The following is a 16213-nucleotide window of genomic DNA, read 5'->3' on the forward strand; positions in this document are numbered from 1 at the left end:
GTCCAGCTTCTCTGAAGGCCACCTTCATCCTCACCTCCAAGCCAGATCCTGGGGTTCACGTAGCAAGCCAAGGGGAATGGCCTCACCGCCCATCCAATTGCCTGTTGCCAAAATGGCACGGATTGCTGGCTGTGCTGCCGTCGCTACAGCATTCTCCCAGTTGAGAAGGAATGTGATTACTGACAACACTTTTTCTGGCACGTTACAAACGTTTCTAAAAAGAACTGTAATCAAATTGTAAATCTTGCTTTCCCTTTTCCCCCAAGATCTGTTTGCCCATCGTTCTGTTTCTAGGGTTATCTATGCTAGCACCATCTGCTGCATCCCGGTGATATTACAGGCTTATTAAGAAAGCCACTTTTTTGAGACTGAGAGAGCATCAAAGGTGTGAGGGATATCTGCTCCAGGTGGTTTCCAAGGAGAAGCTCCAGGTGATGACAGATGAGCCCAGGCCATGCAGCACTTACTCCCCAGCCTTATTTACTTGTCCGGTTTGCTCCCTCAGAGCTCCCAGTCTTCCCATGCAAAAATGCACAGTGGCATTTCCATGAGCCTGTAAGGGGGCTGGCCCATGCTGGGTTGCAGTCTGTGTCCTTGATTACAAGGGCTTTAATGTCCATTTCCCTGCTCCTTTGATCCTGCCCACGGCATGCAGAGGAAAGGAAAATCTGGCTTTTGTCTGAAGCACGTTTAACCCTACTGCCCAGAAATGGGACCTTGTCAGTCAGTGGATTTCATGGGTGGATGAATGAGATCACAACAGTTTTCAGTTCATTAAAAATAAAAGGCCTTCCTACCTCTTGCTTTGGATCTGTTGGGAAATTAATGTGTTTAACATCAGACCTTAATGGCAACAGAACACAGCATTATTACTTTTATAAGACAAGTACAAGCAGTAGCTATATAGCTCATCATCTCCTGAGCTGGGGTGGATTTCAGATGAGCTCCTGCTGCCCAGCTGGTATGAAATCCCCAGTAATAGGCCACAGATGGCACCGCTGCAGCCAGGGGTCATACAGGCGTTCTGCTAAATTGCTCCATGGGCTCTGAGATCACACGGTCTCATCTCCAGCTGCAATTTCAGAGGAGTTTGAAGTCAGGAGCAAAGCCTGTTCAGAGCTTTCTTTTTTCTTCTTCTTCTTCTTCTTTTTTCCTCTGATTTATGTGAATTTCAGAATCTTGACTGATTTGAAAATTTCTGTAGGATTTTTCCTCTTTGAAGAAAGAGAAATGCATGTGTGTCCTCCTCTATGTCTTCCCACCTGAAATATCCTGCCCTGATAGCTGCTTGCTGTGTGCACGCCATGGAGTAAGCAGCTTTTCCTAGCTGATTTTGGTAATCTATCAGATAAATGGAAACCCAGGTATAAGCAGCAGCTGGAATGGCAATACTTCCAGCCAGAAACTTGGTACGTTTGAGCTGTGAGTGTAGCTATCCATCAGGACTCTCCCAAGCAGTGTGGATGATTCTTCATCACTTGAAGGTTTCCACCCAACACTGGGCATCAGTTCCATGGCACTGTTGTGTTCCTGCACATGGGCTTGATATTGCAGGTCTCCTTTGTGATGCAGGAGATGTGAGCAGTGAAGATGTTCGTGACAGGGACTGGAACTGGATGACCTTTAAGGTCCTTTCCAACCTAAGCCATTTTATGACTCGGTGACTCTATGGTTCCGAGAGCTTTGTTATCTTGTATGATATTGAAACAGAGACCTCTAGGAGAGAGCACATCTCAGAAGTCATGTGTTGATATGTCAGCATTACATTAAGCTGGCACTCAGTAAATCCTAGTAAATCCAGCAATTGCCAGCATTTCTTGATGCTAATTAAGATGGTGAATGTATGACAGCAGAAATGCTGTGGTTATATAAGCAAAACCCAGCTTGACACTGTCCAGTGGGCTTAAAAGTGGCATAGTCCAACCTGCCCTGTCTGATTTGGTGGAAAGGAAGCGCCTGTCAGTGTCTGCACAAACGTCACCAACACAGCAAGGACATCACATCTGTCCCGTGTGCTCCAACTACAAACGGCTAAACCATCTGATTCATACTTAGCCTAATTATGTTAATCCTAAAGCAAATAATCCCAGCTCTTATGCTGTCAGCATGTAATTTTGGTGTTATTACGAGATCACTGAAAATAGGGCTGGAAGGGAGCTCGCCAGGTCGTGCTGTATGGTGGTGCCAAGGTCTCTGGTCCATCCAAGTGGGGCTGAGGTGCTCCAAGCAGCTGCTTTCACACCAAGCAGCGTTGGCAAATCCCTGAAAATCCACACAGAGCATCCCTACCTTTACCCTAAATCTCTTTCTCTGCAGATGAAGCTATGATTTCTTGCCTCATTCCCCAGCGGACTCAGAACCAGTTTATTCCTTTCCTCTCCGCTTAAATATTTGAGTTATAATATCACGTCTTCCCCCTTAGTCCTCTCTGCTCAGGACGACATGAGCTCGGTGCTGGCTGGCTCACTGCAGGAATCACGTTTTCTAGAGCTCTCCTCATTCCCTGCTGAACTCTCTCCAGATCTTCCCTGAGGTCCAGATTATGAAGTTGGACCGTTCACTGTGGCTGAGGTTTGCCAACCCCCGGCACAGCAGAAATGATGTATGCAGTGGTGTGACAGATTGGTACATCTGTGACAAATGACACTCTGCTTTGTGTGCCCCAGAGTGGTGTCTGCTTTTCAAAGATGCCATTTGGCACATCAAATTGTCTTTGGACCATTTCTGGGATGGTTATCCCAACCTTGTAAGCCTTCTCAGCTCCCATTTCCTTCCCTGCTCTCTGCACCTGTCCTAATGATGTGTCAACACTGGCTTTTTTCCTGCATTACATAGCATCCTCTTTATTTTAGATGGAGACTTCGGGGATCTTATCTTGACCATGCAAGGGCTTACAACACCTCTTCTCTTGTCCTCACCTTAATACCATTGTTTGAAAATACTGCAGGCCCAAAAACTATATATTGTTCTGTTTGGTTGTAGTTGTTTTCTTAAACAAACTAACAAGAAGAAACCCCAAGCAAACCCTTTATGGCTTTTCCAATCAACTCAAGAGCTGATTGTCGATGTGCCTATGACCAGGGTAGATTTTCTCAAGACTTATCCTGCACCTCCAGGCTTTGGCTGGCTGTGATGGAAATATTGGAAGAACCGGTGTTATTTATAGTAGCTCATTATTTCCACCTTCTTTCCCAACATTTGCACGTCTTTGAAAAGAATTGGACATGTCACTTGGGAGAGAACTCCAGCTTAGTTTTTATTTTATTCAAATCTGTTTGTTTACTGTATTGAGCTGAGCTTGATATGGGTGTAGTGTAAAACCAGGATAAATCTGAAAATGAATTGCAATGTCTACATAGTCATTTTTAGTTCCAATTCAAGCTACTCTGCAGAATCATAGAATCATTAAGGTTGGAAAAGTTCACTAAGGTCATCTAGTCCAACCATCAACCTGTACCCACCACGGCCACTAACCATGTCCCTCACATGGGGCTGATCAGACCTAGAAGTATTTCTTTGTTGCCTTCATAGCTATGTCACTTACAGTAATGCTTAGGCATGATAAACAGGGTATTCTAGCTCAGATAAATTGCCGAACATCGTGACCTCAGCAATTGCCAAACATCACAGCATGGGTACCTCCACACAGCCCTGTCCTTGCAGGGTTGTAATGAATTGGAGCATAGAGAGGGAGCAGGAGCAGGAGATTTCGCAAGTGAAAGAAAATGGAGCCAAGTATGACATTAGAAATACAACGAGGGAATAAGTGTTTGTAGAATGAGGTCTTTAACATAATTGCTCTCTGAATGATTAGTCCTGAAGATAGGAGAGTGTGTCTTGTTTCAGGGCTGGACTGACTCTGAGCATCTGGGGCTGTTGCAACAGGTCCCAGTCTCCCTTGGCAAACATTAGGATGAAGGAGGGCTTCTCCAGCACTGGGAGAAATGGGCCCCACATGTACACAAAGACAATAGTCCGTGGCTAATGCTATGAAAACCAGCCCAAACTCTGAGAGTTTCCAAATCCTGATGAAACCCCTCATGTGCAATACCAGCAAGATATAAAACCACCTGGGTTTCTGAAACTGTTCTATTTATTTTCCTGCATGAGGGCACTAAGGTCAAGAAGAGCCTTGCAGAGGGCAACGAATTATGGACTTGCTTTCAAAATAAAGCTGGATCTGTTCATGGAACATTTACATGAGGCCTTAGCATGTGACAGCCTTGTGATCCATGTACCAGGCACAAGCAACATGGAGAGCAAAGCACACAGTACTGTGTGATGGTTCACAAATAAATAAATCAGTGCGTTTTGACCTGTGCACTGCAGACCCATGGGTGTCCATGGATTATATCCAAGAGGTCTGTGAAATGTAGCAAAGGAAACCCAGTTCAGATGTATTGCAAGGGATCTGCATCTCCATTAGAGAATATTTAAGTGTCTGTTAAAAAAGTCAAACCACTGAAAAGAGAGGAAAAAAAAATGTTATAATACTACATTCGCAAATGATTGCTGTATTGTAGGGATAAATACCCAGGAGTAAATACACATATTATGCAATGCTGCGTTCAAAATAAATAAATCCTTCAAAATCAAAGTTCGTCATAGGAGCTGTTGAGTTACAGATGAGCTTCACAGATCTGTGTCTTTTGTCTCCATAGCGTTGAGTCTCAGCGTCTGTCAGTGGGTTATTAACCAAAACTGAAGCGGATCCCAACCATTCAGCCCTGTGTTCCTAGCTGGGTGTGAGAAATGGCCAAGGCTTAATGAGCCCACGCCATGGCTTTGATGTTCAGTTGTAACCTGAGTTTGCTATTCATGGGAAGGAAATTGCTGCTGAGCCACTGGAGCTGTGGGTCATAGAATCATGGAATATTCTGAGTTGGTAGGGACCCACATGGATCATCGAGTCCAGCTTCTGGCCAGCCCTGCTTAGGTTTCTCTGCCTGGCAGAGCACCCAGTGTAGGTACAACTGCTAAGAATAAAGCTGGTGAGATGCTTTTGGGGTAATGTGAAAAACCCAATCTATGCATGGTAATATACATAATAATTGGGATCATATCTGAAATTATTTCAGGTAAGAGAAAAGTACAAGGCAAGGAGCCAACAGCAAGTAGAAACCTACCTCCTGTGATATAATACTGTGCAATTAGTTATGCGTGATTGGGAGCAGATGAGGTTCTATCTTTCTATGGAACACCATTGCAAAAGAACCCTAAAAGCCTAATAAATTCCTAGACATGACCTATCTTCAAAGATCTATCTGTAAAATGCACAAGGCTTTTTTTTCTGTCTCCATACATGAAAAATCCCCATTTACACTGCTGCAGGAAGCCAGCCACATGCATCCCTTAAGTCTTATTATGCAGGAGAACAGCATTTTGGGGAGGCCATGACCCAGAATTGAATGCTGGATGAGAGCAGTCCAGGAACAGAAGGCATGATCCCACATTGCTCCACCACTAAATAATCCTACCGCTGGGGATTCACTTCTCTGCCAACCACCCCTAATTAATGCTGTTGGACATGACTCTAATACCATCCCTGCATCAGTCCCACAGACATCAGTGGCAAACCTGCCATTTATTTCAATAACAGCAGGACTGAACCACAAATATCCACCTTCACCTGACCTTCAGCGTGCAGGCGAGTCACAGCTCCTCTGCCTCTGGTTTTGCTCTTCTCTTTTCCCTGCCAGAAGTTGTAGGAGGACCTAAAATTTGTACCTGAAGTGGCACTGAGAGCTGTGGACACCATGCATAGCCTTCAGCATGAAAGGGCATTTTAAGAGAGGTATCATTTAATGAAAGTATAATAAAGGGTTTACAGAATTAATAACAAGGAAGGGTTTTGCATGGACCCAGAAGCGTGCCGCATTTCCCAGAGATGTGCCTCCCATCCACTATGGAAATCCAACCCGAGCCTGCTTTGGTGTGGGTGATTGCTGTGCCCACAGCTCCTGCCTCCTGCCTGAGCACTGCAGTGCATTTACCATCGAATCCTGCACTCATCCATCTCCCCTTTGCTTCTCCTCATAGCGTACTTTGGGGAGTCCCACTGACTTCAGGTGGCAGTAAGCATTCCTGTGGAGAGCAGATGCCCTGGTATATTAACTTTAGCATTCTCCTAGCTGTTTTTAAGGGGTTTTGTTTGCCTGTTTGAATACATGCTTTTATGTTTTCTTATATGTTATTTATGTGTTTTCATAAGTATTTACAGGACTGAGTTTAACATACAAAACCATTTCTCAATTCTGATCTTCCATTGGAAGCTATGGGGAGGTCTCATGGTTCTTTAGTTTAGAAGGGCATCAAGAATCATAGAATCATAGAATGGCCTGGGTTGAAAAGGACCACAATGATCATCCAGTTTCAACCCCCCCTACTATGTGCAGGGTCGCCAATCACTAGACCAGGCTGCCCAGAGCCACATCCAGCCTGGCCTTGTGCTTGCTGAAAGGACAGAGCCCAGCATCTCTGTGAAGGCAGCTTGTTAGGCTCCACTTGCCTTTCCCAGCAGCACTGACACAGGAACTCGAGCAACGTCAAGTTGTGTAGATTGGTGTAAATTCTGTGTGACTGGTGAACAAATTGACTTCTGAATTGGGTGGTTTTCCTCTTCCCACAAATGGCATTTTGCCTTCTCCAAAATCACTTCTCGTTAAATCCTCCCACTGAACTGTGCTCAGTGTTTAATAATAGATGGATTGCATGCTTAAAGCATTTGATTTACTTAAATTAGCTCTGCTGAGATTTAGCAAATTTGTGACAAATACCTCAGTGCTTTCTAGCTGAACATAAATACGATCCATGGAGTAAAACTGTCTGCCTTGTCATGAAGGCTGAAAAATGGAATAGCAGTCAGAATCAGGCCCAGCATTTTCAGATACACTGAGGACATTTTGTGGGTAAATTTCCATCATACTTTGTTCTGTTTTTTTTTTTTGTTTTGCACCCCAGAAGCCAGGAGTGAAACATCTTTGTAAGAAAGAGGAAATCAAGCCTGGATTACAGAAACAGATGCCATTTATTCCCAGTCTGGCAAATGACCCTGGAGTATATGGTAAAAAGTGTGAATAAAACGACACAGACCTCGTCACCAGAGATTAGTAAGTCTGTTTATTTACTCAGCTTATACAGCCCTTGTTTTATATTTGGATGCATATGAAGCACAACAAATAATTTAGCACGTGCCAGCTACTTTGTATAAGACCCCAAATGCTTTTCCAGCCAGGGCATGCTAGAAGGAGTGGAGGTGACCTCCCACACCAGTTTCTTACTGAGTCGTCTTCCTCTTTGAGATGATGGAGCAAAGAAAGTGTTCCACAAAATGAACAGATATATTTGCAAAATTTCTTTGATTTATTTTTTTATTTTTTTATTTTTTAAATGATGCTTCAAATAGATCTAGGTAGAGTCCATGTCTATGGATGCTCTGCCTTTGCAGCCCATCCCATTGGGATCTTCCCAAACCATACATGATTAGGGTGAAGCTGCAAAAGATGTTTCCATTGAACAGTAGAGGAATCTGTGCTCACCAACCCTCATGGCCAGGGAAGAGGCCGGCTCTGAACTTCTTTGTTTCTACTTATCCTCACTGGCTCATCTAGAGCTCCTAACATTGGTAATATTCTGCTTTAATATCGTGCATTAGCCTAAGCTTATAATGAGCGTGGTATGGGACATACATGGCACAGTGCATTATGAACAGCTCTGATTGACGGTGCCGTGCAGCGATGACAGCACTGTGTTTTCCTTTCATTTTTGGAGACTAAGTGGCTTACATGTGGTCCCATTTAGAGGATGTCTGGGTGGCAGCTGCATTCTCCTATGTGCTTATGAGAGGGAAATGAACTTTTCAGTCTTGAAATGCTGTAAAAAGGGGTTATGTAAAAAGGCTGCATGCAGCTATTGAAGGGGGAAAATATCCTCTCCAGACAATGCGACTTCCTGTTTACAAAACAGAAATGTTTTGGACTTGCCTCTGAAATGCCACGCAAGACTTCTGATGCTTTCCAGAGCAGTGTCCGGCTTTGGGATCGGAATGATTCTTTGGGGAGTGGTGTCCTCAGAATAAAAACCATCGCTGAGGCCGTGCATCTGAAACAACCCATCCGTTTCCCAGATTTTAACCTCCATCTTTAAATGCAGAGGGCTCGTTTTTAGGGAAATGCTGTGAGACACAGGTCACATAAAGTGCCTTTCTCCATCATGGCAAGCAAGCTGTATTTATCTCCAGTCTCGTGCAAGAGAATCGTAAAGCCCATGTGGGAGCCAGTGGTGGAGATGTTGCACTGAGTGACATGGTTTAGAGCAGTCACGGACATATTGATGGTTGGAATAGATGATCTTAGGGTCTTTCCAGCCTTAATGATTCTATGATACTATGAAACAGCCCCTGCAATTCTGTTTACGGCCCATGGTCCTCTAGGACCTGATCATGTGTATCTCTTCTCTTCCTGGTTGTTGGCAAGAAGTTTTTTTCCCCCTTTTCATTTTCTGTGGCGTGAGCTGTCCCTACAGCTCAGCACTCATTCAGAGGGGAAGCCAAGAGCAATTGAGGAGCTGCTCTTGTGGTGCTTTGGCACCAAGGAGTGATTGAGTAAGCAGCTGAGTCCTGCCAAGACCAAATGGTCCCTTCAAGCAGAGTTGTGGCCTCCAGTGACAAAGTGCAAGGAGGTTGCCAGCAGAGGGCTGACCCAGCAAAACACTGGTTTATTTATACATTTCAGCATGTGCTGAGTGTGTACGCTGAGTGGAAGGAGTGAGGGAGAGCAGCGTGTTGAAAAACACACTTAGCAAAATATGGATAGTAGGGTTGTGCATTTGAGCACAAATTGGTGCTCAATTTGTGCACCAATTTCCAGAGAGAAAACATCCCATGAGAGGTCATAGAAAGAAAGGAACCAGTTCCCCAGAGGTTCCTGCCTCCCACTTAGCAATCAGAGGCTAACGATACTGGGCACATATGTTATTCGTTAAGTCTGCTTTCCAAATGAGATCTGGGCTGTTGGATGGCCTTCCCATCCCTGGTGCTGTGACCCTCAAAACTGAGCATCTCTGCCTTATTTGGGACCAATTACCTCCTTCTTTTACTCACCTCTATAGTACAATTGGGAGATAGGGAAGGAGCCTTGGTGCCTATGGCACAAAACCTGCACAACTTTGAATCCTGCTTTTTACATGCATATAATATTGTATGGGAACTATTAGGTCATGGCCTGAACCACTGATTGAACACCTGGTGAAGGGGAGTAGCCAGCCCTGGGAGCACAGGTGGAAGCAATTCACCTGTGCAACCAGAAGGGTCCACCCCTCCCTAACCTCATTTAAGGGCTGGCAGCTGTAAGGGAAAGATCTCTGCTTGGATCTTGCTTCTTTTTGAGTCTGTGGTGAATCTTGATCCTTGGAAAGGGGTGAGTGAGTCTTTCATTTTTATTATTGGATTGTGACTGCTGCTTTCTTGGGTTTAAAGCAATTGTATGTTGAACAAGAAATGCATCTCATTGTATTTGGCTTCTTTGGGGCTTTTGTTAGTGTTGTTGATGTACTTGTTGTTATACTGCTGGCTGATAAGCTGTGCCTGGGAAGCAGTCAAGCATGCGTGCTTGCCCTCAGCATTCACGAGTCATTGGGTCATTCCCATTGCACGTGTAGTATACCTCAAATGCTTCTTAGATACTCAGAAAATGCACAGTGTCTATGTTTACTAAATTGGCCTTTTTCTGTTAGTGTTACAAGGCAGCCATAGAGCGACCTTTCTCAGGCTCCTTGTTTCTTTCTGCTCCCTGAACAACTCATTAATCACTTATACAACGTAACTGAACTCCAGGCTGCTGCCTTCTGCCTTGAAAAAAAGCACTGTCCTTTCTGAAGCGTCAGTATCTGGGAAACATGGCCTTTGTTGTTGTGTTTTTCTGCAATCTGATGTAGTCCTGAGTGTCTGTCTTGTTGGGAGCAACAAATGGGTCCTAGCTTTGTCTACATATGTGAAGGTTGTCTGGAATCTTCCTTGTTGATAAGCTGAGGAGAAGTGTGGTGCTCAGTCCTTCACACTCTTCACTTGGATGCACTTTGTGTTATGGTATGGACAAGTTCTGTTTGGGTTCAGAGTAGTTGTTTTTGTTGCTGAAGTTGACTTTTGACACTTTTCACCCTGATCCCATTATGTTTCTGCCCATCTCACCATTATAAGACCACTGAATTCCACTCTGGGTTGTGTGGGTCTCTGGAAGTTCATCAGATGTCGGCTGAGATGAATTGTCAATGGCTCAAGCAGAGTATTAAGCTGTGTATGAAGTAAACCTCCTTGTCCTGATGAATCCCAGAGCCAGTCAGGGAAGGTTATTGACAGAAAAGTCAAAGCAGAGCATGGGGAGTTCTCATCTGTGGGAAAACACCATGGGGCTCAGTGAGAGGAGGAGAGGCATGGCCTTGGGGTGCCTGGAGGGCTTCAGTGGCTGTGGGCTGGCTGCAGACTGAAGGATGATTAATAGAGGATGAGCAGGGAACCTGTCCTCTTCACCGGAGAAATAAGGGGAGGGAAAGTGAAAATCAACTTCAAAAATTGAAACTAAATTCATAAGGAATAAATTTGGAGGGGGGGGGAAGGAACGATCATCCAGCAAAAAGCATTGCTCTGCTGAGGTCAAGGCAGGGAAGTGTCTACGTGGGGTTAAAGCACAATATGTGGTGAGAAAGGGAGACAGTGGTGAAAGCAGAATGGGAGAAGACAAAGATGCTGCTTCCCCCATGCTCCTCTGTCACAACAAGTCTACTTCGTGACCCTGCCACATCTGCCTCAATCTGTCTTCATTTGGCTCTGAACAGCGATAGATAGCTCAGCAGGTTTTCATTATGGCAATGTGATTAGGGCTTGTGATGACTTGTGGAAAATCCTCCCCTTTACACATAAATGGCTGGATGGGCCTTGCTGATTTCATGCTGCTGCTAGAAAGCCAGCCTGGGAAGGCTGACCAGGGGTTGGCACACGGGGAGGCAGTAAGAAAAGTATTTTCCTTGCAATCCTTTGCTTTTAGCACTAACAACCTGGTAATGCCTCCCTGCTTACTGCTTTCTCCAGCTAGTCCTATGCTTGTAGTTAGTGCCGAAGCTCACCCTGCTGAGAAATTCCACTTGGTTATTTTAAAATTGCAATACAAAAAAAAGATATTTTTATAGTGGGGAAGAAGCCAGTCTTTGCCATGCTTGGTGAAAATGAGATGATGCTCCACTGAGCATCACAGGATGGTCAGTGTGAGGCAGGTGACTGTGCTGTGGGGTCATGCCAGCTACTTCTGACCCTAACGGATTAATAGTCCTTTAAAAAAGAAAGTTTCCCTTTATTGTGCAGGCTACAGAAAGCTGCAAGGAGCTGACGTAAGCCTGAGGAGCACCCGGGGAGTATTCACACCTCTGCAGATTTGTGTGGCTGCTTCACATCACTGTCTGATGGCATCTATTGGTTTATGTTGGTGTCTGCAGACTGCCTGGTGCACAGTGCTTCTGGAAGCTTAGGAAGGGGCTGAGTTCTTCCCTGCATGAAGTATGATCAGGCTGACACCCTAATATTTGATGTCACCTGGCATCAGGCAATGATTTAGTCATTCAGAGCAGTGCACTAACAGTGTTGCATCGCTTATGGACTGCATCTTTTGGCCCTTGGTTCAAATTTCAGCAAGGAGAAATAACTCATGCAATGTTCTTTATCACTATTACCTGTCTTTTTGTCACTGGAGAAGCATATCCCAACTGGAATACAAAATGCCCCATCCCTAGAGATGCCCATGTCACGCCTGATGAAACATGAGCTTCTGATGGAGCTGTGGGTGTCTGTGTGCATTGCAGAAGAGATGGGCTTGATGATATTTAAGGGTCCCTTCCATCTCAAATGAATATATGATTCCATAAGTGCTGCTTTTCATTGACAAAAAAAGCAAAAATTGGCAGTCCTTTCTTAGTCATTCTGTTGTCTTATGAAACTGACATGGCTTGAATCAAATTTACTGTGCAGTTCCCATAACCTGGCACGTCAGTGTCTTCCTGATGTCTGAATCAATGTGCTTGGAGCCCTGATAACAGGGCACCAATGACATGTTTTGCATGGTGCTGGGTCGATGGATGGACCAGATGATTTAGTGGTCTTTTATCAGCCTCTATGATTCTATGCCACATTCTTTCTCCAACCCTGTGGACACACTTATACCTTGTATGACTTCCTGGAGGGAGTTCCTCTTTGGATGCAGGAGAGATGCATGTGCTGACCTCCTTTTGTGTTTTCTTACATGTGTATGTGTGCCCTAGATGCTTTTGACTAGGTCAGTGAAAACTGCCCACTCCATCCTTCCCCCCACCAGCCATAAAGGGGTTTGGGACTTGGTTAGAGGCTCTGACAAACATCTCAGGACTCTGATGGCAAGGTAACGTGAGTTGCTTCCAGGTTGTACCAGGGCTTTGCCAAACCTCCCTGGCTCCCTGCAATGAATTTTGTCCCTCTGGGTGCTCAGAACCAGCCTGGAGCAGATCAAGACATCCTCACTGGCTGGCTTGGCTGTTTCCAGCTCGCTGCCACCCATCACAGCTCTGCACCTTCCTGTCCAGCCACTAACAGCAAGGTTACAACAGACTTTTCCTTTCCTTTTATTCCTCTTTTTCTTCTGGTTCAGTGTGGATGACAAATAATGTTTGAAGCTCATCAAGGAAATGACTTCAGATTAAGTTCTTTCCTGGGGCAGCTTTGAATATTTAAATGTGTGTGCTTTTCTGCTGCTTTTTTCTTTCCTGCACATTCGATAAACAACTTCCCATCTAGAAATGAATACAGGATGATATCATAGCTCAGTGAGATGCACTTGCTGCTTTAGCTCTCCTTGTTTCGAAGTGCTCACTCAAATTTCACTAAAGTTGGCTCTATTTCAAAGCCCACGATGATGGATCATAGGGCCAGATTTCTCCTCTTGCTTTTACCGTTCCAGAGGTATAGAAGCCAGAAAAATTAATAACGCTGTGACTTTACTAGGGAATGTTATACATTACCAACTATGAACACTTGAATGTAGGCATTTGCCATGACTGCCTTGCTGGCTTATTTAACCACTTTCCTGTCTACAAGGTCTGGGTCCTTACAGCAGATTTTTCAGGTGGAGCTGTGTTCATTTCTATTTCATGGAAGGAAGAGAAAGAAGGCACAACTTGATACAGGGATAGGAGCCACCTCACCTACCAACCTACATTAGCTAGCTCCCATTGCAGTCAATGAAGAGACATTGGCTCCTCAGGAGTACAGATGCCCCAGACATGCTGTAGAGATCTCAGTCTTTTCACTGTGTACAGATGGAGTTGGGGGCAGCGAGGTGAAATCTGCCTGAGCTAAGGGATCAATTTTTCTTAACAGTTTAAGAAGGAATTAAACCCTTCTCTCACACTACTGAGTTTCAGTCCTTTCGTCGGAGTTCTAGCACTTTTCTTTGAGCTCAGTGGCACTTTTTAAAGACTAGTAATCAAAAGCCAGTTGACTTCCTCTGATCCTATACAAAGTTATCTAGAGAATGGGAGATTGTTAAAAACTTGTTGGAGAAAGACTGACACTTCATTTTATTTATTTATTTTAGAGGAAAGGGAGGGAGATTTATGGTCTTCTATGTTTCCCTTAAGGAAATTATGACTTAATCACACAGTCACCAAGGCAGAAAGAGGGAAATCCATGGTTCTTGTGCTTTATCTTAGGGATGTTGATTCAATCTGCATCTTGGGAAATCAACTTCATTTCTGTTAAGTCCCTAAACACCTCGCACAGGCAGAACTCAGGAGCAATCCTGAAGTAGGCTGGATCCACAGGAGTGCTAAGGAGGGTTGGACATCAGCTCTACATCCAAACCTCAGCCAGTAGCAAAAGGATGACATCTCCATGATTACATTTCTCCAGCTGGTTTCTTAATGCCTTTGCCACATGGATCTAAAGTGCTACTTCCTTCTTTCTCCAGAGAGTTCAATAATCTTGCTTGTGCACCAGTGGTGATTGAATAAAAAGGACTGCTCAGGTTGAAGGCATTTTAAGACCAGCAGGCTGGCTAAGGCAGAGGTAGTTGGTTATGGGAGACTGGTAAAGGCCCATGTAGAGTGGCTCATTACCTTGAGACTCGGTGTGACTAATGTTTTGGGATTTGTTTGTTGGCACTGATATTTTGAGTGGTCCCAATGCATTCTCTTGTCAATGGTGCTCTGTCTCACTGGGGCAGCTCCTGGCATTTTTCTTCCCACACATTGCGCTCAAGACAGTATTTTGAGACTAGTGGGACCTAGGAAATCATTTCTCATCCAAACCATAAATGAAGAAACTTCACGGCCAAATTGCTGCAGCTGACTCCATTTGGCAGTTTGGACAAGGATGAATGTCAGTCTGGGGTGGTGGGAATCAAGAGTGGTGGTATAAGCAGTATTAAGCTTAAAATGGTATTGTGCTATGCCAAGTTTTGCTGAATATAAATATCCATGAGCAGAAAAAGGGAAATAATCATCTTGAAATATGAAACAATGTGAAGAGTTTCCAGCTTGGTGCTGAAGATGTTGGTTAGTTCTGCACCATTTGGGTATATTGTTGAGTACAGGTGATGTCATCCATATGACAGCACACAGCTGAGAATTCCTTTCAGAACAATTTAAATGAGCTGCTCATACCATCAAGGAAACAGACACCAAGCAGAAAAGCTAAGAAGCAAAGTTTCCTTTCAGGACAAAGCAGCAAAACCATCACTGAAATATGAGCAGTAGGCATCAAAGAAAGCATGATGTGGTTTTTGATATACCTGGATGTCACTCCTCCCCCCTCCATGTTCAATATACTGTGCCAGCTGAAATACATTGGACCCCTCCAAAGCAACAGCGAAGATGTGGGAACAGATCCAGTGCTTGTGAGAGTCTTTCAATAACTGCAGTGATCATGAGCTCAGGCCCAATGCAATAGAGTACTGGTTTGCTCACTTGGTTTTTGTTTCTCAGGTAAAACTTTTCACCTCCCTGTTTGGTGAGAACAAGTCATTTGCCTTTCTTTTTCATCCTTTTTTTTAGGATCTCAACTTGCTTGTGTGAGATGACAGCCCAAGAGTATTTGCCAAAAGTTGGGAAAATGCCAAGTTTTCATTAAACCTCTTGTAAACCCCAAATTGCTGTCCTGCGAGGCTACATCTGGCAAGGAAGCCATCTGCGATTCGTATAGTCTTGCTCCAACAAAACGACAACAGTGTGAAAAACTCTTTTCTCTGGTCGGCAGTGAACTGTAAAAGTAACATTAGTAATAGCTTCTGCAGGCTCAGTAATGACATAATTGACATTGGCTGAAAGCACAAGCCCCAACTGCGGGGTCTTGCCAAGGCTCTGGATTGATTCATATCATCCTTCAAAAATACAGGTCATAGTCAATAGCCCTCTTGGATGCTGCTTCTCACACCGGTGTTGAGACTGCTCTCCTTCTGAGCTGTGTCTGCAGTGAAGTCTTGCAGAGTATGAGCCTCCTGACCCCAGCCCCAGCCAAAAAAAAGAAGGGGGGGCTGTTCTGCTTGACTGAAGCCATTTGCTTGATCCATAAACAAGGTCTGTATTTCCAATTGTTTGAAAACCTGCAGTTTCACAGAGAAGTGCACATTGCACCTAGTAATCTCTTATATCTGTAGCAACATGACCCGGTGCATTTTATTTAATGCAGAGCCCTAGTAAGGAGGCTGGGCTCTAAGCCATCTGCACATATGTTTCTTGGATGCCTGATATTTTCATTTTGCTTCAGATGAGCTGCACTGTGAGGGGGCTCCCATTTATAGCATCTGGGAATCTTTCCAGAGTAAGTTGTGCTTGCCTTGTCTGCAGACCTCTCCTTCCCCCTCAGCCCCCTTCACCCCCATGACTTAAAAAATACAAACCCCAGCAGATGTCCATAGGAGGGGGAAAAAAAAAAAAGTGAGACAAAAAGCACTGATTTGCTCAAATCTCTTGCTAAGGAAACCATTCCCCAGCTCCCTTTGTGTTTAAAAGCTTGAGGCCCCTGGTTTAGAGAAATCCTAGAAATACAACTTAAAGAGCTCAGTGGGACCGTGCTGTGCTGAGAGGCTGCCTGCTTACTGATGGGGAATGTTTGGAAAAACAGCACCTAATGCCACCAAGGTTTCCATTCGCACCTCTCCTGTTCTACACATTTCATGGAGAGCCTGGCCTGAAGTGTAGG

At 44.5% G+C, this 16213-nt stretch overlaps 1 long non-coding RNA gene across 1 annotated transcript in view; it reads left to right on the forward strand.

The window, feature by feature from the left end:
* The window catches only part of LOC107054033, a 160864-nt gene that overhangs the window by 119498 nt on the left and 25153 nt on the right, over positions 1–16213 (forward strand). Inside the window, exon 7 of the long non-coding RNA XR_005862074.2 lies at positions 6961–7109. This is a non-coding gene — a long non-coding RNA (uncharacterized LOC107054033). The remainder of the gene's footprint in view (positions 1–6960; positions 7110–16213) is intronic.

Source organism: Gallus gallus, chromosome 8 (genome assembly GCF_016699485.2).
Source record: "Gallus gallus isolate bGalGal1 chromosome 8, bGalGal1.mat.broiler.GRCg7b, whole genome shotgun sequence".
NCBI lineage: Eukaryota > Metazoa > Chordata > Aves > Galliformes > Phasianidae > Gallus > Gallus gallus.